We start from the raw sequence: 12,621 nt of genomic DNA, 5'->3' as shown, positions 1-12,621 counted from the left end.
CAGTTCAGCATCAGTGCCAATCTGGATCCGAAATAGGAAGGCGCGCTCATCGAGTTCATCCGTGAGAACAGGGACAACTTTGCATGGAAACCTTCTGACATGCCGGGTGTACCTAGAGAACTCGCTGAGCACACTCTCAATGTTGATCCGAAATTTAAGCCAGTCAGGCAATTCCTCCGGCAGTTTAATGAGGAGAGGCGGAAAGCCATTGGTGAGGAGGTAGCCCGGCTCTTGGCGGCCGGGTTTATTGTTGAAGTTTTTCATCCAGAATGGTTAGCTAACCCGGTGCTCGTGCTCAAGAAGAACGGCACCTGGCGGATGTGTGTGGACTATACGGATTTAAACAAAGCTTGTCCGGCTGATCCTTTTGCTCTCCCCCGTATTGATCAAATTATTGATACTACGGTGGGTTGTGAGTGTTTAAGCTTTTTGGATGCTTACTCTGGATACCATCAGATCAAAATGGCAGTTAAGGACCAGGAGAAGACGGCGTTCATCACTCCCTTTGGAGCCTTCTATTATGTGTCTATGCCTTTTGGGCTCAAGAGTGCACAGGCGACTTACCAGCGTTGCGTGCAGAATTGTCTTCATAACCAGATTGGGCGCAACGTTCATGCCTATGTGGATGATATCGTGGTTAAATCCAGGGAGAAGGAGACCTTGATAGATGATCTGAGAGAGACCTTGATAATCTCCGGGTCTACAAGATGATGCTTAACCCGGCCAAGTGTGTTTTTGGTGTTCCTGCAGGCAAGCTCTTGGTTTTTCTGGTTTCTCACAGAGGCATTGAAGCTAACCCGGAAAAGATCAAGGCAATCACCTCTCTGGCTAAGCCAGCGTGCATAAACGACGTCCAGCGTCTGGCGGGTCGCATCGCTGGAGTTGTGTTAGCTTCCCCTCGAGGTGACAAGCTTTGGTATGTGCTACGGTTGATGTTTCCCTGTACTAACAATGCAGCTGAGTACGAGGCCTTGCTCCATGGTCTTCGGATGGCTAAGGAGATGAGCTTAAGCCGGGTAAGGTGCTTTGGCGACTCAGATTTAGTGGCCCAACAAGTGACAGGCAAGTGGGATTCCAAGGAACCCCCTCATGGCGGCTTATCGCCGCGAAGTTGATGCCATTGCTGGCCATTTTCAGGGTTACCAAGTAGAGCACATCGATCGCAGGAAGAACGAGGCGGCTGATGCATTAAGCCGGCTGGGCTCTCAGCAAAAGCCGGTGCCGCCTAATACTTTCTTGGACATTTTGCATAACCCTTCTGTTAAGTTGCCTACAGAGGAAGACTTGGCTGTTCCTGACCCGGAAGCACAGTTGGTGGCGGCTCTCCACATTATCACAGATTGGACAGTACCATACTTGGCTTACATGACCCGGGGGGAATTGCCTGAGGATGAAACTTTGGCCAGACAAATAACCCGGCAGTCTAAGTCAATGATAATTATCAATGGCGAGCTGCATCGTCGCAGTGTCACTGGAACTTTCCAGCGTTGTGTTTCCCCTGAGGAAGGTCAAGAAATTTTACGTGAGATTCACGAGGGGGATTGTGGCCATCATGCCGGCTCAAAATCCCTTGTGGCCAAGGCTTTTCGTCACGGTTTTTATTGGCTGACGGCTCATGCTGATGCAGAGGACTTGGTCAGTAAGTGTGACGGTTGTCAGAGGTTCTCACGACGGGCTCATGTGCCGGCTCAAGATTTGAGGATGATTCCAATCACTTGGCCATTTGCGGTCTGGGGGCTTGATATGGTTGGGCCTTTTAAAAGGTCCAAGGATAAGAAGACCCACCTCTTGGTGGCGGTCGACAAGTTCACAAAGTGGGTTGAGGCAGAGCCAGTTAGTAAGTGTGACGCAGCCACAGTGGCTCAGTTCATGAAAAGGGTGATATTTTGCTTTGGTTTTGCACACAACATTATAACTGACAATGGCACCAATCTGTCTAAGGGCGCCATGGAGGAATTTTGTCAACGAGAGCATATTCGGCTCGATGTTTCATCAGTGGCTCACCCTCAATCCAATGGTCAAGCTGAGAGAGCCAATCAGGAGATCTTGGAGGGCATCAAGCCCCGGCTTTTGGTCCCTTTGCAACGGACGCCGGGTTGTTGGGTGGAGGAGTTACCCTCCGTGTTATGGAGCATCAATACTACTCCTAACAGGTCTACGGGTTACACACCTTTCTTCATGGTTTATGGAGCGGAGGCGGTCCTCCCTAGCGACATCCGTCATGACTCGCCTCGAGTGGCGGCTTATGTTGAGGCGGATAATGAGGAGGCGCGTCAAGATGCTCTTGACTTGTTGGACGAACAGCGTGATGTGGCAGCAGCTCGCTCGGCGATTTACCAACAAGACCTGCGCCGCTATCACAGCCGCCGGATTAAGTCCAGGGTCTTTCAGGAAGGTGATCTGGTGCTCCGGCTCATCCAAGATCAAACAGACGCACACAAGTTATCCCCGCCTTGGGAAGGGCCCTTTGTGGTCAACAAGAACTTGCACAACGGGTCATACTACCTTATCGTTGTTCGGGAGCACAAAGATTCACGTAAGTCGGAGGAAGAGACCCGTCGGCCGTGGAACATAGCTCAGCTTCGGCCTTATTACACCTGAGTCACCGGCTCTCATAATGTACATATTTCTATAGCCATGTATATATTATGATAAATAATAAAGAAGGACCTCTGTCCTTTTTTCCTCCAAAGGTAAATGTATTATTGTTATTTCCATTACAACATTACATGGTCACTTGGAGGTTGATCCAGCTTATGATCGTATCCGAATCTAGCCGTTAACAATATGATCACTTGGGGGCTTCCTGTTCAAACATACGTCGTATTCGAACCAAAGAGAACATAGCTGTCGATACCCACTTGATTGGCAAATCGCCGAGCTCATTGGGGAGTTTTTCTTGATCATATTTGAATCATAGCTCAACCCCCTTTGGGAACCGACATGGATCATATTCGAATCGGTGTCGTTAAACAACTCTCAAGGTCATTTGGGGGCTTCCTGTTCAAACATAGGTCGTATTCGAACCAAAGAGAACATAGCTGTTGGTACCCTCTTGATCGGCAACGCCAAAGCCACTGGGGGCTATATGATCGCATTCGAATCTTAGCTTAACCCCTTTGGGACGGTTCTCTGGTCGTATTTGAATCAGAAGCCCCTAAGTTTTTGATCTTTTGGTTTGCAACAAGTTCTTGTGATCATATCAAAAGTGTGCATGGGTGGTTCTTACTCCACCGGCTTAACTTTGATTAATAATGTTGATAGCATACAATAAGCATTATAGGTGCTGGTGAACTGGAGTTGAGTTCTCAACCTCATTATCCGGGTTACATAAATCGGAAGTGTACTTGAAGGCTTGCAGAGACTTGTGATTTGTTTTTCTATGCAGGACAATTAAAGACGGCTCTTTAAGTTTAAGGAAAGTAAATGATCAAACATAACCCGGAGGAATATAAAGGAGCAGCTTCAACAGAGTTAAGCACTGCACACGTGCACGATGGCACGACAAAATTAAGTGTTTGTCCTACTCTATTACAGGACTCCCCGATTCCAAAAGGTGAGGCATTGTTTTTAATGCATAACCATGAGCCGCCTAAGAAATCAAAGTGCTTGTTGGGTTGAAGCTCCCGGCTCATCCCTCTCCGCTCCTTCGGCTGTTTCCATGACCTGGAAGGTTGATAATTTCCAGTCAATGCCACTCAAGGCTTCAAATTGAGCCTCATCATCAATTAACCCGGCCGGGTCAACTTCTGGGGCGAAGGTATGCTTACGAGTCGGAGGGATCAGGCTGACTGCTTCATAGCATGGAGTTGGGACCTCTGATTTTCCGCGTCATAGCCCGGTTGATACTTGGTAAGGTCTGTGTCATTCCCAATCAAGTTGGCCACCGGGCGCACGCTCTTCACACAGGCGGCGAAGTCTTTCTGATCAAAGGGGGTGCCGTATTCCTTCAGGCTGGGGTATCCAAGAGCGATGTCGGCCGGGTCTAGCTCTGGTAGAAACGCCTTGCCCCGGCTCAGAGGAGCTATAGCTCCGACTCTTGCAGAAGCCCGTCTCAGCTCTTGGAAGTGTTGAGGAAGTACGGCAAGCCGCCTGAGTACGTCTGCCAGGTGAGTGGGAACCTCATTTGAGAGAGCCACAATGGCTAAGGCACGCTCTGACCCGGTGTAAAGTTGCTCTACCAAGGTATAAACCGCCTTCAGCTTGGTCAGCACGTTCTGATTGAGATTGGAACTTCTGGGACCTGCATGACAAAGTCAGGTGAGCTGACGGCAATGGTGAGGTTTCTGGGAAATGAATGGTGTAAACTAGTTAGAAACTTACAAAGTAACTTACCGAAGATTGCGAAGACCATCTAAGACACATGGCGTTTTAAGCCGGAAAGTTCAGCGGTCCTTTCAGTAAGAGCGGCCTCTGCTTGTTCAGCCCGGCTGAGCAAGGCAGTCTTCTCATCCGCCCAGGCTTTTCTTTCTGCTTCAAAATTTTTCTTCAGTTTCTCTTGTGTAGAAACACTGAATTCAAATTTGGCATTGGCCTTTTGGGTCTCACTTTCCTGAGTCTTCAGGCGGTTCTTCAGATCAGCGATTTCCGATTCAAATTTGTTGCAGGCAACCCGTACAATTTCCGGGTTACAGTTTGGGTGATTATCATGCAACATTAAAGTCCCAAGCATTTTGCAAGCAAAGACACTTGGCACTTGGGGGCTAATGTATGCTGAGAAGCTCTATTTACGGTGCCGGTTCATGAAAGTAAGTCCCAAGCACTTTGCAGGCAAAGGTACTTAGCACTTGGGGGCTAATGTGTAAAATTGTTCAACTACTGAATTAAAGTAAGGAAAGAACCGGATCGACTGTGCTGTTTAAGCCGGCCCTTGAGTGGTACCAGGTAAAGCCGGTTTTCTTGAAGTAGTTATTAAGCCGGTATTAAGTCTACAACATATTTTATTATAAGTCATAGACTTGGGGGCTGGCATGGTAAGGGTAACTATGGAGTACGCAAGAGAATCACGCCTTAGATTTTTGATGGATTTGCTTCACCATGTCAATTTCCAGGTCCCGGCTGTTGTGCACTTGGTTAACATAGCTGGAGACAATATCTCCAATGCTCAAATTAGCATAGTCAGTGATATCCAGCCTGGCCCTGCGACGTTCCAGCAGTTCTTCCTTGGCAGAGCATCTAGCTAACACAGTGGGTCTCCCCGGCTCGACAAACTCTGTCCGGGTGATTACAACGTCCGGATCATCGGCTGGTTGAGCCGGGTAGGGGATCTCCGGGTTATCAGAACCCTCCATGACTTGTTCTTCAAATGGAGCAGTGGTGGTTTCAGGAGCTGAGACAGACGGCAGCTCAGGAGCAGAAGCCTCAGGTTCAGTTAAGACCGGCTCTTCGACCGGCTTATTTTTCTTTGCCCTCTTGCTGGGCTTTACTTGTACACTGAAAGTCAAAGAGTTAGTGCAAAAACATGAGTAAGATAAATGCAAAGTAAGCTGATCATCATTACCCTGGGGCGGTCTTGTAGGCCGGCAAGCTAGACTGCATGGAGTCGCCGGAAGAAGGTGAAGTTCCCTGATAGTTCGAATCAGAAGAATTGAGTGGTTGACGAGTGAGGCACGCCAATGGGTGAAAAGGATATAAGTCGGAGATAACCTCGGTCCGGCGCTTCCTTGATGCTTCGGGTAAGCCGGAGGAGAGGTCTGCATCCTTGCTGGTCCGGGTCTGCCTCTGACTCTCATGAATCTGTCGCTTCAAAAGAAATTGAGGATCTTGATAAGCTAAAGGATGTGAAAATCTTACTTTCTGGGTTACTCTTCGGACTTTCAGTCTTGGCAAGGGATCCGAGTCGGAGGAAAGTATAGTTACCTCTTCCATCACCGGGTTACTCGCTCCGGTATCCTCCTTGTTGAGGATATAGACCTTGGAGTCACCCGCCAGGATGGCCGGGTTACTCTAAGGGTCATTACCAGAAGCCCGGAGCTAAGTTTCAAGATAATGGGCCAGAGATGGGCTGAGACCCGGATATGGCTTAAAGCCCGTAGTTACAATCATTGTTATAGTAGACTTGTAGTGTAAGGCAAGTATTGATTAGATTCCGAGCCGGACGCTCTTATGAGCCGGCCGGGACTCTAAGGGCTGCTGGGCGTCAGCCTCCCTATATAAAGGGAGGACCCGGCAGCGGTTCAAGGGCGACAACAATCTCTCCGAGAGCCGGGATAGCTGTTTAGCTCCCTGGCGATCGTAACCCTAATCAATAACACCTCGAACTGGACGTAGGCTTTTACCTTCACCGTAAGGGGCCGAACCAGTATAAACCCTCGTGTTCCTTGTCCCGCATAACCCCTTCAAGCTTCCTAGTTGCGATGGCTCCACGACTAAGTCCTAGCCCAAGGACATCTGCCGTGACAATTCCACGACAGTTGGCGCCCACCGTGGGGCAAGCGCACGGTGGATTTGAGTTCTTGAAGGGCAGCTTCGAAGGGCTCAAGGGATACGCTGTGGGCCGGATGACCAAGAGTCGTCGCGGTAGGCTCTACATCGACGACGCGGACTGGGGCCCCGACGCCGGCTCAGTGGAGTACGGGTACCGGGTCCCCTTTGGCGGAATTCATGTCTTCATTGGCAAGGTTGGTGAGCCGGGCCCCGAGCCGGGTCTCTGCGCCGATCTCATCGAAACGGCTCAGCGCGCACGACCCGCCCGGGCCCGGACTGCCTTAAAACGCGCTTTTTTGGGATGCATCCATGGAAGGCCCTCCGATCCATCTGGGTCTGGGGATGAGGCGGCCGCCGGCTCTGACGGCGAGTCGGCCGCTGATGAGTCAAACTCGTTGTACCAACTTCAAGATGGCAGGCTCATGAGTTATTCCGATGGCAACAGTATTCCGGACCTTTTTGAGCCGCCAAGTCAGGTCGGAGTTTTTATGGCTGGTGCGCAGCCTGTTCAGAACCCCGCTACCGGATCAGAAAACCCGGAGCCTTCCCCGGCTCAGGTGCTGATGGATCTCACAGATAAGATGACGGCCCTGTTAACTGCCACGGTTGACCCGGCAGATCAAGCCCAGCATGACACGGAGGTGGCACAGTTAAAATTGGATCTGATGAAAGCAAAAGAGGATCTTGCAGCAGAAGGGATCAGGCTGGCGGCGGAGCGGGCGGCTCTCGACGCCCGGACTCAGTTGATTCAGGCGCAGTCCTTCCAACTCACGATGGATCAGAACGCGGCCAACGAGGTCATGAGAAGGAGGCATCAGAAGGCCCAGTCTCGACTCCCGCCGGTTTACGATCCGCGCAATCTATTCAACACGCCGGGTGCGGGATCCAGTAACCCACCAGGGGTCATTGCGCCCGGGTCGGGACCCCTTATTCAGCCACTAGTAATGGGGCCTCCCCAGGCGCCCCCTGCCCCGCCTCAGTATGTGCCAATACCCCCGGGTCATTACGATAACCCGCTGGAGAACATGGTAGCTGCGGCAGCACGAATGGCGGCTCTTCCCGTTGACGGCAATTCTCCGGCAGCCGTCGAAACCCGCTGGGTCAGGGAACTCCTGCAGACGGCCCTAGCGCAGCAAGAGGCATACTCCTACAGCCGGGACAGGATCCACTCAACTCCTCGCCCAGGCCAGAGCCCGAGTTACAGCCGGCACATGGTCTCGGCGACCGGCTCAAGTAATGTCCGACGCCATGACCCACCCCCTGGCCATGGCCCGGCTCATGTTGGAACCTTCTACGCCGCAGACCAAGCACGGCAAGAGGCGGAGCAGGTGCCGCAATTGACGGCTTATCAGACCCCCCCGGCTTATCCAACGGCGTCCGTTGATGTGGGTATTTCAGGACTGGGGGTGTCCCTTGTTTGGTGCCGGCCATCCGTAATGAACGTCTACCTAAGGATTTCAAGGGCCCTAGGAAGGTGCCTAACTATACAGCTGACTTACAGCCCGCGGCCTGGATTGAGAGTTATGAGATGGCTATGGAACTGCTAGAGGTCAGCGAGGCGGCCATGGCCAAATATTTCACCATGATGTTAGATGGAACTGCCCGCACGTGGTTAAAAGGGCTGCCACCGAACTCCATTGGGTCTTGGACTGAGCTGAAGGCCCGGTTCATTCAAAACTTCAAGGATACCTGTAGGCAGTCTATGTCAATTGTGGATTTGACTAACTGTAAGCAGCAGGAGGGTGAGTCCACGACCCATTGGGTTCGCCGGGTCAAGGAGATCATACATTCATCAGATAAGATGGACGCCGGCTCTGCAGTCTTGATGTTAGAACAGAACTATCGTTTTGTGCCCCTAAAGATGAAGCTTGGGCGGCTTAAACGTGACTGCACGGATATGGGTACACTAATGGCGGCTCTTGTCAAATACGCTGATTCCGATGGTACCAAGGATCCCCCTTCAGATGATGAAAGGACAGGGAAGGGAAAGAAGAACGGCAATGGCAAGGGCCCTCAGTTTAACCCGGGGAATCAAGGAGGAGGCAAGCGCAAGGCCGATGGCAGCCTGGAGTTCATAGCCAACACCCAAGGCAACAACCAGCGACGCAAGGGGAGGCCCCCTCCCCGAGGCGGCGGGTCAGGACCTTCTCTGGAGCAGCTGTTGAATGAACCTTGTCCGAGACACGGCTCTAGAGAGAAGCCAGCGACTCATCTGTGGAAGGATTGTGCTATCATGAAGGCCTTTAAAAACTACAATGGCCCGGGCGGCGGCCCAGGCGCAGGCGGCTCCGGCGCTGGCGGCTTTCATGGCCCGGGTGGCGGGTCAAATTCCGGTCCTCAGAACGGTCAAGGGGGCTTCAATCAACAGTCTGGTCAGGGTCATCAACAGCAATAGGGGGGCTATCAGACCAACCCGAAGCAACTTAGCGGTGGACAGTATCACGTGTTCACCACTAGTTTGTGCAAACAAGACGAGAAGCTTCACAAGAGGGCTGTTAATGCTGTTGAGCCGGCGGTTCCACGCTACTTACGGTGGTCGGAGCAGCCCATAGTGTGGAGTAGGGAGGATCACCCTCCCCGGGTGGATAACCCGGGCCACCTGGCCTTAGTAGTGGCTCCTCAGGTGGGAGGCTATAAGTTCACAAAGGTACTCATGGATGGAGGCAGCAGCATCAACATCCTCTATTATGAGACTTTCCGTCGTATGGGGCTAGTTGATAAGAACCTCAGCCAGTCAAATACTATCTTCCATGGTGTGGTACCCGGTAAGTCGGCTTATCCAGTCGGCAAGATCGAATTGGAAGTGGCTTTTGGTGATGAAAACAACTACAGGGTGGAGAAGTTGACCTTTGAGGTGGTCAAGATAAGAAGTCCATACCATGCTATATTCGGACGGCCGGCTTACGCCAAGTTCATGGCACGGCCGTGCTATGTGTACTTACAGCTCAAGATGCCGGGTCACAATGGGACCATTACAGTTCACGGCAGCCGGAAAGTGGCTCTGGAGTGTGAGGAAGGTGACGCGGCTTATGCAGAGTCTGTTTGTGCCACAGAAGAGTTGAAATTTTATAAAGACAATGTTGACCCAACAGATATGACCTCTCTGAAAAAGCCAACCACGGAGAATGAACCAGCAATGAAGTTTAAATCAGCCGATGAGACTAAACTTGTTGATTTTGTTCCAGGTGACTCGTCTCAGCAGTTCAGCATCAGTGCAAATCTGGACCCGAAATAGGAAGGCGCGCTCATCGAGTTCATCCGTGAGAATAGGGACATCTTTGCATGGAAACCTTCTGACATGCCAGGTGTACCTAGAGAACTCGCTGAGCACACTCTCAATGTGGATCCAAAATTTAAGCCGGTCAGACAGTTCCTTCGACGGTTTAACGAAGAGAGGCGGAAGGCTATTGGTGAAGAAGTGGCCCGGCTTTTGGCGGCCGGGTTCATTGTTGAGGTTTTTCACCCAGAGTGGTTGGCTAACCCGGTGCTTGTACTTAAAAAGAACGGCACCTGGCGGATGTGTGTGGACTACACGGACTTGAACAAGGCGTGTCCGGCTGATCCTTTTGCTCTCCCCCGTATCGATCAAATCATTGACGCCACGGCAGGTTGTGCACGCTTAAGTTTCTTGGATGCTTATTCCGGGTATCATCAGATTAAGATGGCAGTTAAGGACCAGGAGAAGACGGCGTTCATCACTCCCTTTAGAGCCTTTTGCTATGTGTCTATGCCCTTTGGACTCAAGTGTGCACAGGCGACTTACCAGCGTTGTGTGCAGAATTGCCTTCATAAGCAGATCGGGCGCAATGTTCACGCTTACGTGGACGACATTGTGGTTAAATCCATCAAGGAGGAAACCCTGATAGATGACTTAAGGGAAACCTTCGACAATCTCCGGGTCTATAAGATGATGCTTAACCCGGCCAAATGTGTTTTTGGTGTTCCTGCAGGCAAACTATTGGGCTTCTTGGTTTCTGACAGGGGCATTGAGGCTAACCCAGAGAAGATCAAAGCTATCACTTCTCTAGCTAAGCCGGCATGTATAAATGACGTTCAGCGTTTGGCGGGTCGCATCGCTGCGTTAAGCCGGTTTATAAGCCGTTTGGGTGAGAAGGCTATGCCCTTATATCAATTGATGAAGAAAACTGATAACTTTGTCTGGAATGATGCAGCTAATACCGCCTTCGAGGATTTGAAAAAGCAACTGGCAGAGCCCCCCGTCCTTGCTGCTCCGGTTGATAAGGAGCCCTTGCTACTGTATGTAGCGGCAAACGCACGAGCCGTCAGCGTGGCTATTGTGGTGGAGCGCAAGGAGGCGGGTAAGGAGCATCCGGTTCAGCGGCCGGTTTATTATGTCAGTGAGGTGCTCATTGAGTCCAAGCAGCGGTATCCGCATTGGCAGAAGCTCGTATATGGGGTGTTTATGGCGAGCCGGAAGCTTAAGCATTACTTTCAAGGTCATCCCATCACTGTGGTCAGTTCCGCCCCTCTCGGTGATATTATCCAGAACAGAGAGGCTACAGGGAGAATTGCTAAGTGGGCTATAGAACTTGGACCTCATGACCTCAAATATGTGCCACGCACTGCTGTTAAGTCTCAGGCCTTGAGAGATTTCATCAATGATTGGACAGAGTCACAAGTACCCGAGCAAAAGCCGGATAACACTTATTGGACTATTCACTTTGATGGGTCCAGGCAGCTGGAGGGCTCGGGGGCTGGTGTGGTCTTGGCTTCCCCTAAAGGTGACAAGTTCCATTATGTGCTACGGTTGATGTTTCCTTGCACTAATAATGCGGCTGAGTACGAGGCTTTGCTCCACGGTCTTCGGGTGGCTAAGGAGATGAGCTTAAGCCGGCTGAGGTGTTTTGGTGACTCAGACTTGGTGGCTCAACAAGTATCAGGCACCTGGGATTCTAGGGATCCTCTAATGGCGGCTTATCGCCGCGAGGTTGATGCCATTGCCGGGCACTTTTAGGGATATCAAGTGGAGCACATTGACCGCAGGAAGAATGAGGCGGCTGATGCTTTAAGCCGGCTCTGCTCTCAGCGAAAGCCGGTGCCGCCTAACACTTTCCTGGATGTCCTATATAACCCTTCGGTTAAGTTGCCTACAGAGGAGGACTTGGCTATCCCTGACCCGGAGGCACGACTGGTGGCGGCTCTTCATATCATACCAGACTGGACAATGCCATATCTGGCTTATATAACCCGGGGAGAGTTGCCTGAGGATGAAATTCTGGCCAGGCAAATAACCCGGCGGGCTAAGTCAATGATTGTTATCGATGGCGAGTTGCATCATCGCAGTGTTTCAGGGGCATTCCAGCGTTGTATCTCCCCTGAGGAAGGTCAAGAGATCTTGCGCGAGATCCATGAAGGGGATTGTGGCCATCATGCCGGTTCAAAATCTCTTGTGGCCAAGGCTTTCCGTCATGGTTTTTATTGGCTGACGGCTCACGCTGAGGCAGAGGACTTGGTCAGTAAATGTGATGGCTGCCAAAGGTTCTCCCGACGGGCTCATGTGCCGGCTCAGGAATTGAGGATGATCCCGATCACTTGGACCTTTGCGGTCTGGGGGCTTGATATGGTTGGGCCTTTTAAACGGTCCAAGGATAAGAAGACCCACCTCTTGGTGGCAGTGGACAAATTCACGAAGTGGGTGGAAGCTGAGCCAGTTAGCAAGTGTGATGCAGCCACGGCGGTTCAATTTATGAAAAAGGTGATCTTCCGCTTCGGCTTTCCACACAGCATCATAACAGACAATGGCACTAATCTGTCCAAAGGCGCTATGGAGGAGTTTTGTCAAAGAGAGCATATCCGGCTTGATGTCTCTTCAGTGGCACACCCCCAATCCAATGGTCAAGCTGAGAGAGCTAACCAGGAGATTCTGAAGGGCATTAAACCCTGGCTCTTGGTCCCTTTGCAACGGACGCCAGGTTGTTGGGTGGAGGAGTTGCGCTCCGTTTTATGGAGCATCAACACTACTCCTAACAGGTCTACAGGCTTCACGCCTTTCTTCATGGTTTATGGAGCAGAAGCAGTTCTCCCCAGCGACATCCGTCATGATTCACCTCGTGTGGCGGCTTATGTTGAGACGGATAATGAACAGGCACGCCAAGATGCTCTGGACTTGCTGGACGAACAGCGTGATGTGGCAGCCGCCCGTTCAGCGATTTACCAACAAGACCTGCGCCGTTA

This window comes from Triticum aestivum, chromosome 2D (genome assembly GCF_018294505.1).
Source record: "Triticum aestivum cultivar Chinese Spring chromosome 2D, IWGSC CS RefSeq v2.1, whole genome shotgun sequence".
NCBI classification, from domain to species: domain Eukaryota; kingdom Viridiplantae; phylum Streptophyta; class Magnoliopsida; order Poales; family Poaceae; genus Triticum; species Triticum aestivum.
This window is presented reverse-complemented; position numbering follows the sequence as displayed.